Source organism: Ictidomys tridecemlineatus, chromosome 5 (assembly GCF_052094955.1).
Source record: "Ictidomys tridecemlineatus isolate mIctTri1 chromosome 5, mIctTri1.hap1, whole genome shotgun sequence".
Taxonomy (NCBI): domain Eukaryota; kingdom Metazoa; phylum Chordata; class Mammalia; order Rodentia; family Sciuridae; genus Ictidomys; species Ictidomys tridecemlineatus.
This window is the reverse complement of record NC_135481.1, coordinates 67,355,217-67,376,354: the sequence shown is the minus strand read 5'-3', so window position 1 is coordinate 67,376,354 and position 21,138 is coordinate 67,355,217. Positions and strand designations below refer to the sequence as shown.

Here is a 21,138-nt window from a genome sequence, read left to right as displayed (position 1 = left end):
GAACAAACTGAAAAATGGGTAACTATTTTTTAAGTTAGGGGTTCATTTCTCAAAGGCTGTTCCCCATTTGATATTCAGGTACATGGGAACTAACCCTTCACATAGTATACCACTAAATAGGAATCTTAAAATCACTAGGGGTAAACCTAATATAAAACTGAAATCAGAATATTTTGTAATGTGCAGGGCAAAGAAAACCTCACAAACTTGCCTGCACTTTGATCCCCAAGAGAATTGTGAACAACTCTATGAATGCTCAACATACCAAAATAAGGGTCAAATTTTCAGAGAAACAAATAATTATTCAGCAGTTTGGGAAACAAGAGTTTGTTTTTGTCAAACCTGCTGTAGATTATGACCTCTCCTGTTTCTGGAAGAACTGAAATATAGAGGGAACTGAGGTATGAAATTGAGAGACCAGATCACTGTGCAGTTTGTTGCAACTCTAAGCCTACTTAAATGTTGGCTGGAATGTGCACAAAATATCCAAACAAGGTGAAAGGGAGGGCCAGAGATTTCCCAACGGGAGAAAATGATAAGGAAACTCGCTTCCTGTTTGCTGGAGAGCTTCTCTCAGAGACAGAAATTTTTATTGAAATTCATTGCCCAGCAATTTCAGATTCTTCTATATTAAGCAGGCACCAAACCATTCCAAACCAAGTGCTAAGATATGTGAAATATTCTAACAATTTTAAATTGATCTTCTCCACTCATGAAATGACTCCCAATCAAGCTCCCATTCCAGAGCATAGTAAGATGGCAGGAATTTTGTGAATATTAAATCACTGTGAATCATGCATGGTAATGTAAAACTATTGCAGACTAATGTTTGGTTGAGAATAGTATTCTAATTGGAAACATGATAAAAAGTTAGTCGAGTTCAATGCTCCAAGACATATTGAAAGAAATTGTGCCTAAAAAACATTACCCAATCACACAATCATTCTTACCTCTATGTCCAGCTTCTTGTTGAGCAAACAGGATCCATCCTTGGTCTTCTTTAAAAGGCATTAGCCAATATGGAGGGATGTTACTGAGAGTAAGCTGTGCTAAGAGGGAGCACCCTGGAGGCAGGGGTGAAACACCCAAGTAGTCAAGGAATAGAAGGCAAAGGAAAGATTGAAAGGATCAAGGAGGGAAGAGAGGCAAGACCTAAAGGGGCAGTTAAATAACACAACAAAAGTCAGCAGCAATGAGAGCAAATCAGTAATTACCGTTTGACATGGGCCAAAGGAATTTATTTAAAACAAAGCTCAGGTAGGTCTTTGTGGCACACGCCAGTAATCAGCAACTCAGCAGGTTGAGGCAGGAGGATCTCAAGCCAGACTCAGCAATTCAGTAAGACCCTCAGCAACTTTAAAAAAATAAAACATACATGGAGATGTAGCTCAGTGGTAAAGAGCTCCTGGATTCAATCTCCAGTGCCAAAAAGATAAAGAAAATAAAATTTAAAAATAAAAGCTCAGTAACCACACACTGCTACTTTCAGACGATCCAACTATAGAATGAGGAAGCAGCTCACAGAAAAGGCTCATTGGGTATTCACCCCAGATGCTTAGACCAAGGGATGAAGTTCAGGATTGACCTAGGGTAGTGCTCCCAGTTCTGTTGTGTGCCAAGAATGCCAAAGAATGCACAAAACGCCAAGATGAATCGAAGATGAGAATGGCATATGGAGTCTCTTAATAGTGTTTAAGTGGGTAACTTAAACACTATTTTCACTTTAAAACTATCCAGATATACTATATAGTAGAATAAAAAAAATCAACAATTCCTAAAAGAGAGAGAGAGAGAGAAGCTTTTAAAACTGAGGCAACATCAGAGGACAGACAAGTGTGTATTGGGTTCTGTCCCAAAGATCTCAGAGGCACTAATTCTCCACTTAACCAGCAAGAGAAAATCACTGAAAGGCTACATGAGTGAATGCAGTTGGGACCATGGGGGTCACCTTTTCTCAGACAAAAGAGATTCAAGTAAACTCCTCCTCTCCTGCAGTCTATTTTCAGCCTTCTAGCAGATGCACATGCATCTTCTATTTAAAACCAAAGTTTGAAAAAGTAGATTTTGGAGCCATAGAGCCTCAGACTTATGAGGCTCTCCAAAAGATTGTATTTGTAAGGGTGTTTCCTTAACCCTATCAACAGTCCCTGTCTTTAATGGCCTATCGAAGCAGAATAGTGGCATTTCCTCAGGACCGATATTCCTCTGCAACACATAACTCCCTGTTCATTCAACATTTACAGAGTATAATTATATAGGGATCTATAGCTAACACTGTGTAAAACTACCAATTTTTACTTTTAGGTGTTTTCTTAATCTGAAATAGTTGCATAATTAAGTAGTTCTTGACATGAAATGGTTAAATTTATGAAATAGCTACCTGCAATTACCTAAGTTGGGTCTGCCAATATTATGCAAGAAAATAATAACAGGAAAACTAATTTCCTCAGCTAAATTGATATACATTTAAAAGGGGGGGTCCAGGACAAAGGGGAGGGAGACTAAGGATGATTCAGATGAATTCCTAAGAAAAGGCCATCTCTTTCACATCTTTGAGCCGATGGGGAGGGGGCCACAGGAGGATAATCCAGAGCTGTAAGACCAGTTCTATTCTTCTTCTCTAAGTCAGTGAAAGCAGACACCTCAGATGTCACACATCAAGAATCAAAAAGTAACCACTTTTATATTCCTAACCTAGGGACTCTACAGAAGATTAATACTCTGTACACAGTTTGGAGAAAAATTCAATCCCTAAAGGGGCTTCCAGGTTTCATGATTTATTGAGGTAGGAATATGAAAGATTTCAGTTCGACATTGCCTGGAGGAAATTACAGGCACGTCATGGTAACCCTTAAGGAGCACAAGAGCTCAGTCTGGCCAAGAAAGTTTCAAGACCTATGTCCTGCTTCAGAGGTTCAAACCTGCTAGAAGGAAACCTCAGAGTAGACCTCTTTGCCAGGCTCTGGTGAACTCACAGACCTGCCCCTGAAAATTTCCATAGGGAACTTGCTGTGAGCTGTCCTCCGCTGGTGGTGCTGAAATATGAAAGCTGCCTGCCAAGGTGGAAAGGCAATGTTGAAGGAATTGGGAGACAATGAGGAGGAGGAGCTGTCTTTATACTCTAGAGGTTTCCAAAAGGAGCCACCATCAAAGAGTGCCACTACCACTCACCTGTGAGCTGAGGTCGCTGAGAATAAGTGCCAATGAATCAGCAAGCAGAACCCTCAGCAGGGAGCTCCTACAGAGAGAAGCAGCAGTTTCAGGCTAAGCAGAAAAGCTCATTCCTGAAGGATCTCTGCCCTCCCTGCCACACCAATGCAATGATATTGGATATTGCAACATCCAAACAGAAACAAAAGATCATTGATCTTCTAATTTGTTGAAAATCTTCTGATAAATTCACCTAAAGGAAATAACAGTTTTACATTGAATAATTTCACTGAGATAACAGACTGCAAACCTTTCTGCAGGACCTACTACATCTTGAATATATTAACTCAAGCCTTTGATTCCCTAGGTCCCAATGTGCGATGATGAAAAAGAACACTCCAGATAACAAGACCTGGTTAATGGACCATTGTTTTTATAACTGATCCAAACTTCACCTGTAAACTATTGGATAATAATATCCTCTCATAGTTGTGAGGATTAAATTATTTTTAAAATATGTCTTTGGCATATTCATTGGAAAATAGTGGGTGCTTTTTACATAGGGAAGAACAAATGAAGAAACCAAGAGTCAGAGAAATGGGTGATTTGCACTTTATATATGCCTTTATTATGACACTTATCACAACATTTTATAAATGTTATAATCTTCCATTTGTGTATCTCCATGAAGAGAAAATTCATGTTTATTTAAATCCCTGTGCTCTTATCCTAATGTTAATTGAGTACTTACTATCTGTTGAATTAAGTTTATTTTTCCATTTTCTGCTACTCGACATGAGAGTGGACAGTAGCAATGCAATTGTCGGGGTGGTCTCCAGTCTTCCTGTGTGTACCTAGAAACTTCTGTGGATTATAACAGCAGCTATTCCTCACTATCTACCATCTCCTTAAATATCTCTTTGGCTTTTGCAGACTGCCTGATGTACCTGGTCCCTCACACTCTATATTACTCCTTTCCACTCACAATGCTTCTAGGCCAATAGAAAAATATGTTAGATATGTTTTTTTTGTATGGCCCACAAGTCAAACAGCAGCAAGGGTTGGGGGAAGAATAGAGCAGGGAAAAAAAATGTATTGTTGCTTTGGGGTTTGGGTTTTGGCTTTTTTTTTTTTTTACTCTCACACCTGTGAGCACAGCTGCTGGATACTTCAGCTACATTTTTTTTTATTCCTGCACAATATTGAGGGAAGAATGAAGGAACAATGTCATAACTTTTCTATGCATTTACTATGTAGTATTTAAGGATTTTTAAATATTTACTAATGATTCAATCCAAACCATACAACAAAGTATAGCAGAGTTAGGATGACATTTCCAAAATACGTTACTCATTTTTCAAAAAAATAAAATCCTACTAAACCCAGGAATTGACTCATTATTTCACAAATGTCTAGTTTATAATTTGAGCTTCTGTGTCTACAGTGACCCTCTATATAGACTTCTTCTCTTTAATTCTATATCCTATACATAATTTCAGGTTGACAGAAAGGCCTATAGATATGTCACTAAGTGGATTATTCATTCCAGAAAGAACTCCCTTGCAATATGCATTTATATCACCAAATACATATGCAGTTTCTACACCCATACTTAAAACTGTTAATATACAGGAGTTGTGCAGCAATATAGATCATATAATACAAGAGCCAGTTAATTAATATGCATTACTAGACTCGAGATCAAAAGATGCAGTATTTGATCTAAGACATGGATATAGCTTCATAGTAAAAGGTATGTATTTGCAGTCTTTGATGCAGATAATGAAAGGGGGGAAGGGTTTTGTGTTTGATCAGATCACCATGGCTGTTCCATTAAATGTCTTGAAGAAAAAAAAACTCATTTTAAAGCAACATATATCCTACATTTGATGCTAATTTCATTTGCTGTTGAAAGTATCTGTACTAAGTTATGACTAAGCTATCCTAGAAAAGAAAGGTAAAAAAAGAAATGAGACCCCACCTTAGTTAAAAAATGAACAAATATTGAGAAAGAGCTCCACCTACTGGAATTTGTTTTGCTACATGCAGCTAAAAAGAGGAAAACAAACTGAAGCACAAAGGTGCCCTCAAACTTTTCTGAAGTAAAACTTCAGTCAGGGCATAGGTCAAATAACAGGTAACATTCTTTAAAGATGGTTGACTTTCTGATTTCAGGATACACATAGAGTAAAAATCTTTCAGAAAAGTCAAGCTGGGCGCAGTGGCACACGCCTGTAATCCCAGAAGTTCAGGCCACTGAGGCAGGAGGATCACAAGTTGAAAGCCAGCCTCAACAAAAGTAAGACACTAAGCAACTCAGTGAGACCTGTCTCTAAATAAACTACAAAATAGGGCTGGGGATGTTACTCAGTGGTTGAGTGCCCCGAGTTCAATCCCCAGTACAAAAAAAAAAAAAAAAAGTCAAAGGAATTTTTTTTCAATTAATTGACTCTTACTACCACTGATTCATAGAGTTGTATTATAGCCACAATCAGTAATATATAGAAAAATGGGTAATTCTTTATTGCATTTCTATGAGGCCAAGTAGACCTAATAATATGCACCATTTGTGTAAATTTTTAGTTCACAAAGCCCTTCCACAAAAATTATCATTTAAACAGCAGCAACCATTTCTATAGTTAATACCCAGCCAAACAGTCTTACATATTTAAAGTATTTGTTCTAATTGCTGATTGCCTGTTCAATACCAGCTGTTAGGTATTTTTAAATAGCTTTTAACTTTATCACAACCTGATTTAAATAAAACTGAATCAAAGAGAATATTTAAGGAAGTTTCAACCAACAGATAAGCATTGTCTTAAATTTGCCCTCCCACCACCCCCTCCTACACACACCACGAATCAGTGTCTGAACTGGGGAGGAAGCAGTCCCTCAGTTTTAAGCTGCTTCTCCACAGTCAGAGAGAAATATCTTTCATAGGATTTACACACATTTACATTTTTTTGCATTTATTTTCCCTAACTCTGAAGAAACTTCAATGTCTTTGTTCAGTTGAGTACTAAGCACTAGTGTACTGATTAAAGTTCTGGAAATACAAAGGAAGATTGTAACCTAGAATGCTGCCCCCGTACCACATTCAAAGGTCTGTATGGACTTTAACTGGATCAACTACCTAAATGCAAAAGGCAAAGCTAATGGAAGGAAATGTGGAATGTCTACATAACCTAAGGATAGGGAAATATTTCTTAAACAAACTGAAAAAGAAAGAAGCAAAACATTGACTGACAAGACTTCATAAAAATTTAGCTTTTCAACCACAAATTCATATGCAGCAAAGTGAAATTAAGCTCCTATCTCTCACCATGCACAAAACTTAACTCAAAGTGGATCAAGGACAAGGAATTAGACCAGAGCCCCTATGCCTAACAGAAGAGAAAGTAAGTCCAAATCTTCATCATGTTGGATTAGGCCCTGACTTCCTTAACATGACACCTAAAGCACAAGAAATAAAATCAAGATTCAATAAATGGGATGGACTCAAACTAAAAAGCTTCTTCTCAGCAAAGAAAAAAATCAATAACGTGAAGAGAGAGCCTACAGAGTAGGAGAAAATCTTTAACACACACACACACACACACACACACACACATCAGATAGAGCACTAATCTCCAGGATAGAAAAAGAACTAAAAAAACTTAACACCAAAAAAAATAAAATAAAATAATCCAATCAATAAATGGGTTAAGGAACTGAACAGACACTTATCAGAAGAAGATATACAATTGATCAACAAATATATGAAAAAATGTTCAACATCTCTAGTAATTAGAGAAATGCAAATTAAAGCTAAGATTTCATCCCACTCCAGTCAGAATGGCAGTTATCAATAAGTAACAATAAGTATTGAAAAGAATGCAGGGGGGGGTAGGTACACTCATACATTGCTGGTGGGACTGCAAATTGGTGCAACCACTCTCCATACTGCTTTCTGCAGTATGGAGATTCCTTAGACAACTTGGAATGAAACCACCACTTGACCCAGCTATCCAACTACTCAGTCTATACCCAAAGGACTTAAAAACAGCATGCTATAGTGATGCAGCCAATGTTCATAGCACCTCAATTCACAATAGCTAAACTGTGGAAGTAACCTAGATGCCCTTCAATGGATAAATGGATAAAGAAACTGTGGTATATATACACAAAGGAATATTACTCAGCATTAAAAGAGAATTAAATTATGGCATTTGCAGGTAAATAAATGTAGTTGGAGAACATCATGCTAAGCGAAGTAAGCCAATCCCAAAAAAACAAAGGCAAATGTTTTCTCTGATAAATGAATACTGATCCAAAACTGGAGGATGGGGCTTCGGAAGAAGGGCAGAACTTTGAATTAGACAGAGGAGGAATGAGGGGAGAGGGCATGGGGGTAGGAAAGATGGTGGAACGAGATAGACATCATTAGCCTAGGTTCATGTATGATTGCACAAATGGTGTAACTCTACATCATACAACTCTGGTTGTAGAGTTACAAATGGTGTAACTCTACAACCAGAGAAATGAAAAGTTGTGCTCCATTTGTGTATAATGAATTGAAATGCATTCTGCTGTCATGTATAACTAATTAGGACAAATAAAAAAGATTAGCTTTTCAGTTCAACAAAGGATAACACTGGCCAAATTAATAGAGCACCAACAGAGAATGGGGAAAGATTAACAAGGCCTTATCTTGGATATTAATCTAACTTCTAAATCCAAAGCAAAAAGATAACAATTTCAAAAGAAAAATAGGAAAAGGATTACCAAATGCAAATGACAGTGAAGAAAACCCCAGAAGACTAAGGAACAAAGGGAATAGACATTCAAATCCAAAGTAATTAAATAAAAATCAAGACAACAATGAAATGCAACTTTGCAGTTAGGCTGCCAAAATTTAGAAAACTGAATAATGCAAAGTACTGGCTGTGGTTTGATACCTTAAGAGCCAAAGAAGAAAAGAGATAACACCATTGCCCCAATAATGACTAATAATACCACAGAAATTAAAAGCACCTTAAAAAAATAAAACCTACATTTTTGAGCACCTACTCTGAGTCAATCCTTGTCTTAGTTGCTTTAACATGACTCATCTTCTTTAATCTTCATAACAACAGTTACTCTTCTCACTTTACAACCAGAGTAGGAAACCAAAGCTTAGAGTGATTAAGGGCTTGCCTTCAGTCACAAAGTCGAAGTTAAAAGAGCATTTAAACCAATGTCTTCAAATTCACAGACCAAGGTCTTTCCTACTGTACCACTGAGTGCTCTTCCATTCTCCCTACAAACCACCCTACACATCACCCACCCCAGAAACCTCTAGTAAGCCTAAGGAAGAAAGTTTGCTTTTAGAAATAAATTGCCACAATTGCTTCTCAAGTAGCTGCCTAAATTAACAGTAGAACCAACCCCTTTGTTAGGAAAATTTTATTAGAGATTTGAATTAGACAGGGAAGGAATGAGGGGAGGGGACATGGGGGTAGAAAAGATGGAGGAATGAGACAGATATGGTTATGCAAAGGTAGGGCCCTCATCTGGAGTCCAAATTGGGAGGAATTTTAAGCTTCATTCACTGGCAAGTTAAAAGGAGTGAGAGGAAGTGAAGTGCCTAGATTTCAAGAACAAAACAAAGGGGAAATGGCATGGGATGAAGGAAGGGGTCCAGGGTCACATGTGCGGAGCCCAAGCAAGAACTTGCTAGAAAGAGCGGGGTGACAATAACACATTTAAGACAGACATTTGAAACCCATATGGGGTGACCTTTCCATTCTCTTCTCTCTGGCCTCCAGTACCCCCAATTCTCCAGGAGTGTCTGCCATGTATCAGAGGCAGACCTCAATAACATTTCTCCTGACAGATTCCCTACCATCAGGCAGCCATGAGAGGCATCATGGACACACACATTCAGCTTATTGTCTAGACTGACCACAGTAAGTCTGGCCAGATTCATTTATCCTGTATGTATAACTGATATACTTTCCCTTGTGATTTCATCAGTCCCCTGTTCAACTCCCTTCAAGATCCTTCCCCAGTCTCTACCTGTGGATGGAGTAGCTAATTGCTATGGTTGGAGTATCCCCCAAGGTTTCATGTATTAAAATGTAATGCCCATTGTGAGGCATTAAAAAGATGGTACTTTAGTCCAACTATAGTGTTTAGAGGTGAGGTCTCTGGAAAGTAATTCGGATTAGATAAAGTCATTGGAGTAGAAGTCCCACAATGAAAATCTGGTGTCTTTAAAATAGAGAGATGAAGATTTGGACCTACTTTTTCCTCTATTAGGCACAGGGTCTCTGGACTAATTCCCAGATCCTTGATTCACTTTAAGTTGAGTGAGAGGGATTTATTTTCATTTTGCTGCATACGTATTTCCAGTTTTCCCAGCACCATTTGTTGAAGAGGCTATCTTTTCTCCAATGTATATTTATGATGCCTTTATCTAGTATGAGATAACTGTATTTCTGTGGGTTTGTCTCTGTGTCTTCTATTCTGTATCATTGGTCTACATGTCTATTTTGTTGCCAATACCATGCCATTTTTGTTACTATAGCTTTGTAGTATAGTGTAAAGTCTGGTATTGGGATGTCTCATGCTTCACTCTTTTTGATTTTATATCCTGCTACTTTACTAAATTCATTAATTCTAGAAATTTTCTGGTGGAGTTTGGTTTTTGTTTTGTTTTTTGTTTTTGTTTTTGTATCCTCTAAGTATAGAACTAGGTCATCAGCAAATAATGATAGTTTGAATTCTTCTTTTCCTATCCATATCCCTTTTGTCTAATTGCTCTGGCTAGAGTTTCAAGGACTATGTTGAATAGAAGTGGTGAAAGAGGGCATCCCTGTGTTGTTCCAGTTTTTAGAGGGTATGCCTCCAATTTTTCTAAATTTAGAATGATGTTGGCCTTGGGTTTAGCATAGATAACTTTTACAATGTTGAGGTATGTTCCTACTATTCCTAGGCCCTGGATTCCTTAACAAGACTCCTAAAGCACAAGAAATAAAATCAAGAATTAATAAATGGAATAGACTCAAACTAAAAATCTTCTTCTCAGCAAAAGAAACAATCCATGAGGTAAAGATAGAGCCTACATTTTGGAGCAAATTTTTGCCACACACACATCAGATAGAGCATTAATCTCCAAGATATGTAAAGAACTCAAAAAACTTAACACCAAAAAAACAAACAACCCAATCAATAAATGGGCTAAGGGGCTAAATAGACACTCCTCAGAAGATATCCATTTTATCAACAAATACATGAAAAATGTTCAATATATCTAGTTATTAGAGAAATGAAAATCAAAACTACTCTAAGATTTCATCTCACATGGGTCAGAGTGGCAGTTATCAAGAACACAGACAACAATAAATGTTGACAAGGAGGTAGAGGAAAAGGCACACTCATACATTGCTGGAGGGACTACAAACTGCTGCAACCAATCTGGAAAGCAGTATGGAGATTCATTAGAAAACTTGGAATGGAACCACCATTTGACCCAGCTATCCCACTCCTCAGTTTATACCCAAAGGACTTAAAATCAGCATACTATAGTAACACAGCCACATCAATGTTCATAGCATCTCAATTCACAATAGCTAAACTGTGGAAGCAATCTAGATGCCCTTCAATAGATGAATGAATAAAGAAACTGTGTTATATATATACAAAGGAATATTACTCAGCATTAAAGTAGAATAAAATTATGGCATTTTCAGGTAAATAAATGTAGTTGGAGAACATCATGCTAAGCGAAGTAAGCCAATCCCAAAAAAACAAAGGCCAGATGTTCTCTCTGATAGATGGATGGCGATCCATAACGGTGAGGTAGGGAAAATGGAGGAACTTTGGGCAAAAGCAGGGGAGGGGAGGGGAGGGGAGGGGTGATGGGGGCAGGAAAGATGGTGGAATGAGATGGACATCATTACCCTAAGTACATGTATGACTGCACATATAGTGTGATACTACATCATGTACAGCTAGAGAAATTCAAAGTTATGCTGCAATTGTGTACAATAAATCAAATGCATTCTGCTATCATATATGCCTAATTAAAATAAATTAATAAAAGATAAATTTAAAAACAAATTTTAAAAAATTGAAAAAATAAAAGAGGGAGAGACACCACACATAGACAGGCACATACCTTCTCTCTTACCATGTGTCACGTTGTGCTGCCTCTACAATATGCCAGCAAGAAGGCCATCATCATCTGCATTTCCAGAACTGTAAGCCAAAATAAGCCTGTCTTTATAAGTTGGCCTGCCTAAGATACTTTGTAATAATAATGATATGCTAACTAATAACTAAACTATAGGCTGTTCTTCAATTACTATTTACTTACTTGGGGCTTTTCATAACCATGGTAGTAGAGAAAGGAAACCATATACCAGGGGAGTGTGTGTTCAGTTCAGACTCACTGGATACCCCAGGTCATTTAGCCTGAAGAGAGTGGGGAACCTAATATTGAGGTTTAAGTAGGATAATTAGCAAGGAGGAAAGGGATCAGAGACTCCAGACAGAAGAAGCAAAAGTACAGAAGGAGGAATGAGAAGTGAATATATGATCTAAGGGAATGTGGAATGACAGCACATAAAGAACAGAGCAGGGCTTGCTGGAACATAGGACTACAGAGGGCACTGAGCAATGTGCATATCCTAAGAGGGACGGGATGGGATGCTGCTGAGAGTGTTAAAGAATGACAAGATCTGACTTATGCAGCAGTTAGCCTGATAAAGGATTAGTGGTTAGACAATTTGATGAAGCATTTTTCCTAATTTCTTAATCAGATGACATAAAAATATAAAGATCTGTAAAAATTAAGTCATATTTAATCATTCTTTTTTCAAATTATTGATAACATCTCAGAGAATATATGATACAGGCACCATATTACTTTCATGACTATGACAATAGACATAGTTCTTAAGGAATGCAGAATAAAACTTCACATAAAGAAAATAAGGTCACCATCTAGCAGAAATCCAGGAGGGCATTACATGGTATTGAAGACAGGAGGAGGTCCACCAGCAAGGTGCATTGGTGAACAGCATGAAGGTGTGGCAGGTGGTCTCCAGCATGAGGAACTAAGCAGGGACTGTAGTATCTCAGAAAATCTCTTTCCCTCCAGTCTCCATAGTGGAAGATCAAGGAATCTGGTTTCACAAACTAGATCTTATAGGACTCTTGTCTACACCTAAAAGAATCCCCTCAAAGTGTTTTTTTTTTTTTTAAATCTATGTTCTTCATTCAGCATCACCAACTCCTCTACAAATTGGTTCACTTTTAAGTTGCATAGGCTCATCTGGGTGTTTAGTAATTTCCAATTGGATGAAAATCTGCCAGATATACACACACACACACACACACACACACACACACACACACACTAGCAAATACCGTGCAATTTAGAGAGAAGGGCATACGGCAGGGAATCATGTCTCACACACCTATGCATTAGACCATGGCTATTAATCACTAGTAAAACTCTAAAACACATTAATAAACAGCTGGTTATAAACACTCGGAATAAAACACTGTTCTCAGGAGCCTGCCTGAGTTCACTAAGTCATATAAATGTCACCTTTTTTTTTTGCGGGGGGCGGGGGGGGACCAGGGGGCGTACCAGGGATTGAACTCAGGGGCATTCCACCACTGCGCTACATTCCCAGCCCTATTTTGTATTTTATTTAGAGACAGGATCTCAGTGGCTTAGCACCTCACTTTTGCTGAGGCTGGCTTTGACCTCGTGATCCTCCTGCCTCAGCCTCACCTTGCCCTATTTCTATAGCCATTAAACTGATAGTGAAGCAGAGATTATCAGCTGTGGGTTTGATTTCTACAACACACTTGTTCAAATCTCCTATAAAGCCTCATAGAAAAGATGGAGAAATGCATGCCAATTAAACATTGATTTGGGGACTAATGCCAACCCGGACATAAGCTTATGTGGTTTTGTAGTACAACCACAGTAGTAGCATCCTCCAGGCCTCTCTGATCTACACACAGCTAGAGCAGCAGAAAATCTGCAGGATAGCTTCTCTTCACTGAAAAATCTTACCCAAGCCAGTGAGCCTTATGAGTCCTTCATTTTCTTTCTTGGGTCTTGACTAGAGCCCATGTAGTCAACAGAAACTGGGGTCCCCTTTATGAAGTGGGCTGGCTGAGAAATATGGCAAAAAATCACACGACACAGAAAATAATTTTAAAGAGTGGGGGCAGGATGGCTCTTCGACCTTAAGGGTGGAGATTCCACGCTGGAGAGAGCACATGAGAGCCAACATTTGTCTTATTTATATGGGGTAACTTCAAAGGCTTTCTACAGAATGTTCTTAGCCAATTTAGGTAGGAGGTGGGCTGCCCAGTTCCCAATGGGTCACACCCAACTCTGGAGCTACAAGGTCAGTCTTTCTAACTCAGTAAAGACAGAAGTCACAAGCATGCACTTAATGGTAAATGGGAGGAGCCACAAAATAGCTTGCAATGCCAAACCTAAATCTCCTTGGCTCCAAGGCCAAGTGAAGACATTCAAGTAGCTCAGGGGTGGCTCCCCACACTTGGGGACTTCTCTTTCTTGAGGAAGGGAAGCGATATCATTTCCTCTGGGGATAATATATACTAGCGGGTATATGCTACATAGTTCTATCCTTACAGACAATTCTAGGAGGTATTCCTGGCACCTCTTGGGACTCTTTAGAGCAGAGCGCTGGATGCCTATTAAATCCCACATGGTTTTCCTCCTTTCCTGCCTCACTCTTCCTACTCCATCATTCCTCTTACAATCATCGTCCAGACAAATCACCTACACGCCAATCCTTGAGCTGGCTCTCTTTACGGAAAACCAGACTAAGATATGGTGAAGCTCTGTCATTATCCTAAAGACATTTTTATCCAAAATTTGAAGACAGAACACATTGGGTAGGTTTGTATATGACAAAAAAAAAAAAACAGAATGAAATACCCAAAGTTTTTAAGTGATTCAAAAAGATATTGATAGGTTAAAAAAATAATAAAAGAATGAAAGTTTATATTAATTAATTATTCTAAACTCTTAACATCAAGCACACACCTGCAGATGGATAAGACTTTTGATACAGAGGATCTAGTAAGCTACTATAGGAACTGAAACTGGCCAACACTTTCTGGAGCTATGCATAACTGATATAAATTCTTACTGGGAATTGTCAAATCTGTATGCAAATAAGTATGAACAAAACTATTCATCACAGCATGTTTATTATAGAAAAAAAAAGTTTGACAACTTTAACCATCAAAAGAAAAATGGTTAAATAGACCATGGTATATCCATACAAAGGAATACTGTGAAAACTCTAAATATAATAAAGTCATTTCATATTTACTAGCATGGAAAGATTTTTTACAATGTAAAAAATGTTGAAAAAGCACACCATAAAGTACTATGTCTGATATTATTCACTTTTATAAAACATATAAGCAATATATATGTATTTAAGTGGAGTCATGTGCCACATAATAATGTGTTGGCTGATAACAAATAATGCATGGTCCTGCATGATTTATCACTTAGTGAAATTGTATCTGCTGTAGTTCAAGGATCCTCTGACATTCACACACCGACAAAATCACCTAACTATGCATTTCTCAGAATGTGTCCCCATCATTGACATATGACTAATTCATAAACTTTTAATGTATGAAGATCTTACCTAAGTGATTTTTTTTCCATTTTCTTATCTGTCTCATATATATTAGAAACAATATTATATTCCTGTTATAAGAAAAAAGAATCATGAGTTTCAGCTGCCATCATGATTCAAATTAATAATATGTGATATAAATATGAATTTGGTAGAAGCATGCATTTAATAGCTCTATTAATAGTAGATAGAATTTTATTTTTTTAATTTGTTTTAATTAGTTACACATGACAGTATAATGACCTTGACATATCATACATTTGATTGTTTAGGACTTGGGAAGCACAATTTACTCTTCCCTAGTCAGACCACATCCAGATTCTTCCTTTCAGCCTGGATTCCCCTTATTGAGAGCGACAATGATAAAATAAACAGCCTCAGAGAAGTGTCCCCAGAAGAGCAAAAGGCCGAGACACTTGTTGTTGAAAAAGGGTTGATGACACTGAATGTCTATCTTTGACACCACACCCCAGAGCTACACTGAGAGTTGGTGTCAATCACAAAAGGGCTTCTGTGTGAAAAAAGATCTGGATCATTTTATATAGCTTTTGGATAAAAAGATAAAAATCAGATTTTCACTTACAACAAAAGGAGGAAAGGTAGAGAAAGAGACGAAGGGAAGGAACTTTGTAATAATTCAAACTGTTTGAAAACTAAATAGGCCAAAGTGGTGAGTTAGTTAATACATCATTGAAACTGTGCAAAATGCATGTTCAGGGGCTGGGGTTATAGCTCAGGGGTAGAGCCCTTGCCTCGTACATGTGAGGCGCCAGCACCACATAAAAATAAAGAAAGAAAATATTTATTAAAAATGTATGTTCAAGCCCACTGTCAGACTCTTCCCTTCAATACAGTGGGGCTTCTTTTTTATTGATTATTTTCAACTGTACAATAGAATTTATTTTGACACAACTGCAAAAGCATGGAATATATCTTGTTCTAATTCAGTCCCCAATACTTCCCCTTCCCTTCCTTCTACTACCACCTCCTCTACTCTACTCTACTGATCTTTCCACTATTTAGTTATCATTCATGAGTGTCTTGTGGATGTAGTGGGGCTTCTTGTATTGGGGATGATCCCTAATATTCTTTCCAGCTCCACAGTGTTACAAAAATTCACTTCCATTCTTGCATCCTTCAAAATACCATCTACAAAACAGACGAGAGGAAATAAATCAAATGCTTGGGTTCAACAGCCCATGGAAATAAGGATAACTTAATTCCCTTGAGTGAAACATGACTCATTCAGAGCATTCATATTTTAGCACTTTTTTTCTGTAGTTTGGAGAAATTGTTACAAAAATGCTAAGTAATACAAGAGGCGAATGTCACTTAAAGTTGGGATTGTATCGTACTTCCACATTGCAGTAGTGAAAGCTTTTTGTCCATAGTCCAGGCCTGGTTTATCAAAATGAACACGGGAGATTTGGGTAACTGTCTGATCCTTAAAATGAGAAGACTCATAGCAGTAATCCTTTCATAAAAAGTTTTCCTCACACAAAAAAAATTCTCACTACTATGAACCTGTTTCATCTGTTAAAAATAAGTGAACTACTTACTTATCTCATAGATTGTGATTTATCTAAAATACATGTAAGTTATAATAAAGCACCTTCCATTAGTATAACAAATAACCTTAAAAATAGAAAATATTATATAATATAAGACACATTCACCCTAGGAATTAAACCTCAGACCTATAGTTGTTTCTTGTAAATGTGTAATTGTTATATAATGGTCCCTCATGAAACTGATCCATTCACACATTTCAGAGTCCCCTAGTGAAGTAGAATTTGTTCCAAAGGAAGAGTTTCTGGTACCTTGAGTTCTTGTGAGCAGCGTTGGGAGAACAAGCAGGTAGACTGGCTCAGTGTCCAAGTTCATGGTCCCAGCAGACAGAAGCACCAGCCTAGAGAGATTTGTATGCTCAATGAGAAAGCAATGGTTTCCTGGAGAATTGATCTTAAAGAAGTAATAAAGGGTAATATCAAAGTGAAAACAGAGCTGATCATAGATTGATACCCATCCCAAATCAAGGTAAGAGTAGTCCATGAGCCCCACTGGCTGCTCTGAAAAGCCATCTTTGCATTGTTCCTGGGTCCAGCTCCCCACTCGTCGCAGCCACCTCCACCGCCGCGGACCCCAGCAGCTTTATGGCCAGAGTCCCTGAACCCTAGTTTCCTTTTTAACTCACTGCATTGGATCACCTGCATGCCCCACCATGTCAGACGTGGCCATGGACACTAGCTCTGAAATCACCACCAAGGACTTAAAGGAGAAGATGGAAGTTGTGGAGGAGGCAGAGAATGGAAGAGTCTCCCTCTTCTAATGGGAATGCTAATAAGGAAAAGGGGTAACAGGAGGCTGACAATGAGGTAGATGAAGAAGAGGAAGAAGGTGGTGAGGAAGAGGAGGTGATGGTGAGGAAGAGGATGGAGATGAAGATGAGGAGGCTGAGGCAGCTACAGGCAAACGGGCAGCTGAAGATGACGAGGAGGATGATGTTGGTACTAGACAGCAAAAAAGGAAAAGTTAAACTAAAAATAAAAGGCCACCATGACCTATTCACCCTCCACTTCCCATCTCAGAATGTAAATGTGGTCACCTTCGAGAGGCCCGCCCATTGCTGGCAGTGCCACCTGCAGATGATACGCGCTCTTCACCACCCAACCAAAACCACAACGTGAATTTGCAACAGGGGAGGAAAAAAGAACCAAACTTCCAAGGGCCTGCTTTTTTTTCTTAAAAGTATTTTTAAAAAGGAAAATTTGTATTTTTTATTTACATGTTATATTTTTGTACATATTGTTAGGGGTCAGCCATTTTTAATGATCTCAGATGACCAAACCAGCCTTTGGAGTGTTCTCTGTCCTACTTCTTTCTGACTTTACTTGTGGTGTGACCATGTTCATTATAATCTCAAAGGAGGAAAATAAACTTATAAACAACAACAACAAAATTTTATTACAAGCATTCCAGTAACTTTTTTTGTGTATGCACTTTACCTGTATAATAAGTAGTTGGTTTGTATGAGATGGTTAAAAAGGCCAAAGAAAAAAAGATTTCTTTTTTTTTTCCTTTTTTTGTCTATGAAGTTGCTGTTTATTTTTTTGGCCTGTTTGATGTATGTGTGAAACAATGTTGTCCAACAATAAACCGGAATTTTACTTTAAAAAAAAGAGTAGTCCATGAAATTCTTCATTGGTTTCTATGAAGTCTACAGTGGAAGCTCACACTCTGATATGGAAGCCCCTATATCTCTCAGACTGAGTCATTAAATCAAGTCTTGACTAATTAGCATTTATTGTTTACCATGCCATACTGTGTGAAAACTTTTACATATTCGCTGAGTCCTCTCAACAACTCCATCAAGTGGGAACCATTATTTTCCTATTTTGCAAATGTACTGATTGCTATTTATGAAATTTTCACAAGATCATGAGGCTAACTTTGGTCTTTCTGACACCAAACTCTATACCAAATATCTTATCCTAAAAGTGAATTTATGAATAAGGAAACCTTCTCACCATTTCAGAGCTGACTATACTTTGGTACTTGAATATTTAGAAGTGTATAAATTTACCCTGTTATTTCTAGTCGAATTCCTTGGGCTCAGCCAGCACCCTAAAACCTTCGTACACATTCCATAATTCCAGATGTTCAAAAAGTTAATCCATTTATAAGCATGAATTGAGAACCTTCTAAGTACAAAATGCCAAGTTAAGATCTAGTTTTGCACAATGTTTTGCAGATATGCATGACAGCTTAGAAGGAATAAGATAATCAGAAGAATTGAACAAAGGTAAGAAGACACAGACAGCAAAAGAGAAATTGAAAAGATAAGACAGTCTACAACCCCAGGAATAAGAGAAGAGAATGGCACCAAAAAAAAAAAAAAGAGAGAAAAACAGGCAAGGGAAATAACATGACCCAAGGTATATGTATCAAAATAAAGATTTGGGCTTAAATGATAAGAACATGAGCAAGATTCATGAGAAACAGGTTTCTAAAGGTAGATTTGGATCCAATATTAAGGAACACAGTTGTTTTGTTGTTGGTGTTATTTTAAATAAGAAATCAGGACATCGTTCTATAGGCCATGGCTGAGTAATACAACCAGAAGAACTAAACTTCTGTACCCCTAACCACATTCTATATATGTTAATTTAAAATATATATATATATATATGGTGGGGGAGATGTTGGTCAAAGGGTACAGAGTTTCAGCTAGGCAAGTGAAATAAGTTCTGGAGATCTACTGTACTGCATGTTAACTATAGTTAATAATAGCAACATATTATTTGCTCGTAAACTGGTAAAATCATGTATCTGAAATGTTCTTAACACACATACACACACAAAAAAGTGAGGTGATAGACATGTAAATTTGCTCTTGATTTTACCACTTCACAGTGTATGCATATGTCAAACATCACACTGTATACCAGAAATATATATAATTTATGTCAGTATACTTTAATAAACCTAAGGGGAAAGAACAAAATGAAATAATAAAATAAAAATAATGGGCCCTCTGCAAAGTAATCCACTTTAGTCAGGTTTACTTGAGTAACCTGCTGCTTTACCCCTGTGAGCTTCTTGGAGGACTTCTTCCCCATGTTTTACTTTGATTTTTGTTTGGTTGGTTGGTTTGAGTTTTTTTACTCTTAGTCAAGACTGTTTTTAAAGTAAATAAATACATAAATATCATGGATATTAAAAAAGCTTAGTTGATAGGAGCTGGGATTGTGGCTCAGTGGTAGAGCACTTGCCTAGCGTGTGTGAGGCACTGGGTTCGATTCTCAGCACCATATATAAATAAATTAAGTAAAGATCCACTGACAACTAAAAAATATTTTTAAAAAATCTCAGTTGATCAAAGACTTTTAAAAATTGGACAAACTAAACACATGCTCAGTAGCCTTTAATATCCATGTAGGATATGTGGTTAATTGTAGTCTCCTTGAGTTCACCAAATTATACATTTTAAATAGTTGGCTCTATTGACTCAGCTAACTAAGTTTAGATTGCAAAGTTTCAGTTAAGATAAATAAGTTGACCTCAGGAAAATAACCAGGAGTAGCTTGACACAAAAGTGCTACTATGAAAAAGCCATCTCATTTGGCTTTCTTACAAGGCAATTCATTGTGGCAATAGGTCCCACCACATCGATGATGAGTACAGACTTAGACCAGATCTATATGCCCAAGGCAACTGGAGGCTAGAACTGAAAGCTCAGGATGGGCTATAGTAGAGAATCACAGCACAGGGAATTTTAGCACTAGAGTCAAAAAAGGATATCAGGGTAAAAACCTTTTTCCAAACACAACCATATTCTCTTTTGACTCTATTAGAGGCATGTATTCATTATGGGTTTGTTTGAGCCATCCCAGGCAAGGAGGTTGCTTTTCTGAGAACTCCTGAGAGAAAATCCTGGGTTCAAGAATGCCCAAATTATGCATTCACCCTGCCTTAGTTCACAGTCCTAGGTTCAAATACAGCCCAGTCACCTGGAGGTAGGCATAACCTGCTAAGCCTCAAACAACAGTTTCCCCTGTTTTCATCCCATTTCCTGAAGAAGCTTTTCACTGAATCCCATTGGATTTCCCACTCACTTAAATAAAGCCCACAGACTCCATTTTGGGGAATTAGACCCAGTCTCCATCCAAACTGGTCCCCATTGGATCCACTTTTCACTTATTTTTCTTTAAGTATTTTTATTAGTTGTTGAGGGACCTTTATTTATTTATTTTCATGTGGTGCCGAGACTTGAACCCAGTGCTTCCCACATGCCCAGGCAAGCACTCTATCACTGATCCACAACCCCAGACCCCAATTTTCACTTATTTTCGTGTCTTATTTCTTAAATTTCTCATACCTTAATGTTTATAATCTGACTCACCACCCTAGCTCAGGGAAACTGAGTAAACCTCAAACCAGTCATAGCATGACTCTCTTTAGGAAAGTTCTGTGTAAATAGTTGAGTCATATCCAATTGTCTTAATGTAATTTTTAAACTTAACCATAAATCTATTTTCACTGCAAAACAGAAACAGCTAATTGTATGTATTCAGCATCCCCTGCTTTGGGGTTTTCAGAGGTTTCTAGAGGTTTTAGTAAGTCTTTTCAACTGATGATAATCAGTGAATCAGCCAACTGACCAATGCAATTAATTTGTTTATTCAGAAAGTTTAGTAAGTACCTCTCATGGTCCAAGCAGTGGACACTGAAGATGTAAGAATGAGTTAGGCAGTTCAAGCTAAAGTCTAGCAGGGAAAATGACATTGAATATCTGCTTTGAACTATGGCAAGCTGA

General features: G+C 37.7%; 1 pseudogene; it reads left to right on the top strand.

Moving 5' to 3' along the window:
• The first annotated feature begins 17,043 nt into the window (after window positions 1-17,043).
• On the top strand, window positions 17,044-17,395 carry LOC101960397 (prothymosin alpha pseudogene; annotated as a pseudogene).
• Window positions 17,396-21,138: the final 3,743 nt, after the last annotated feature.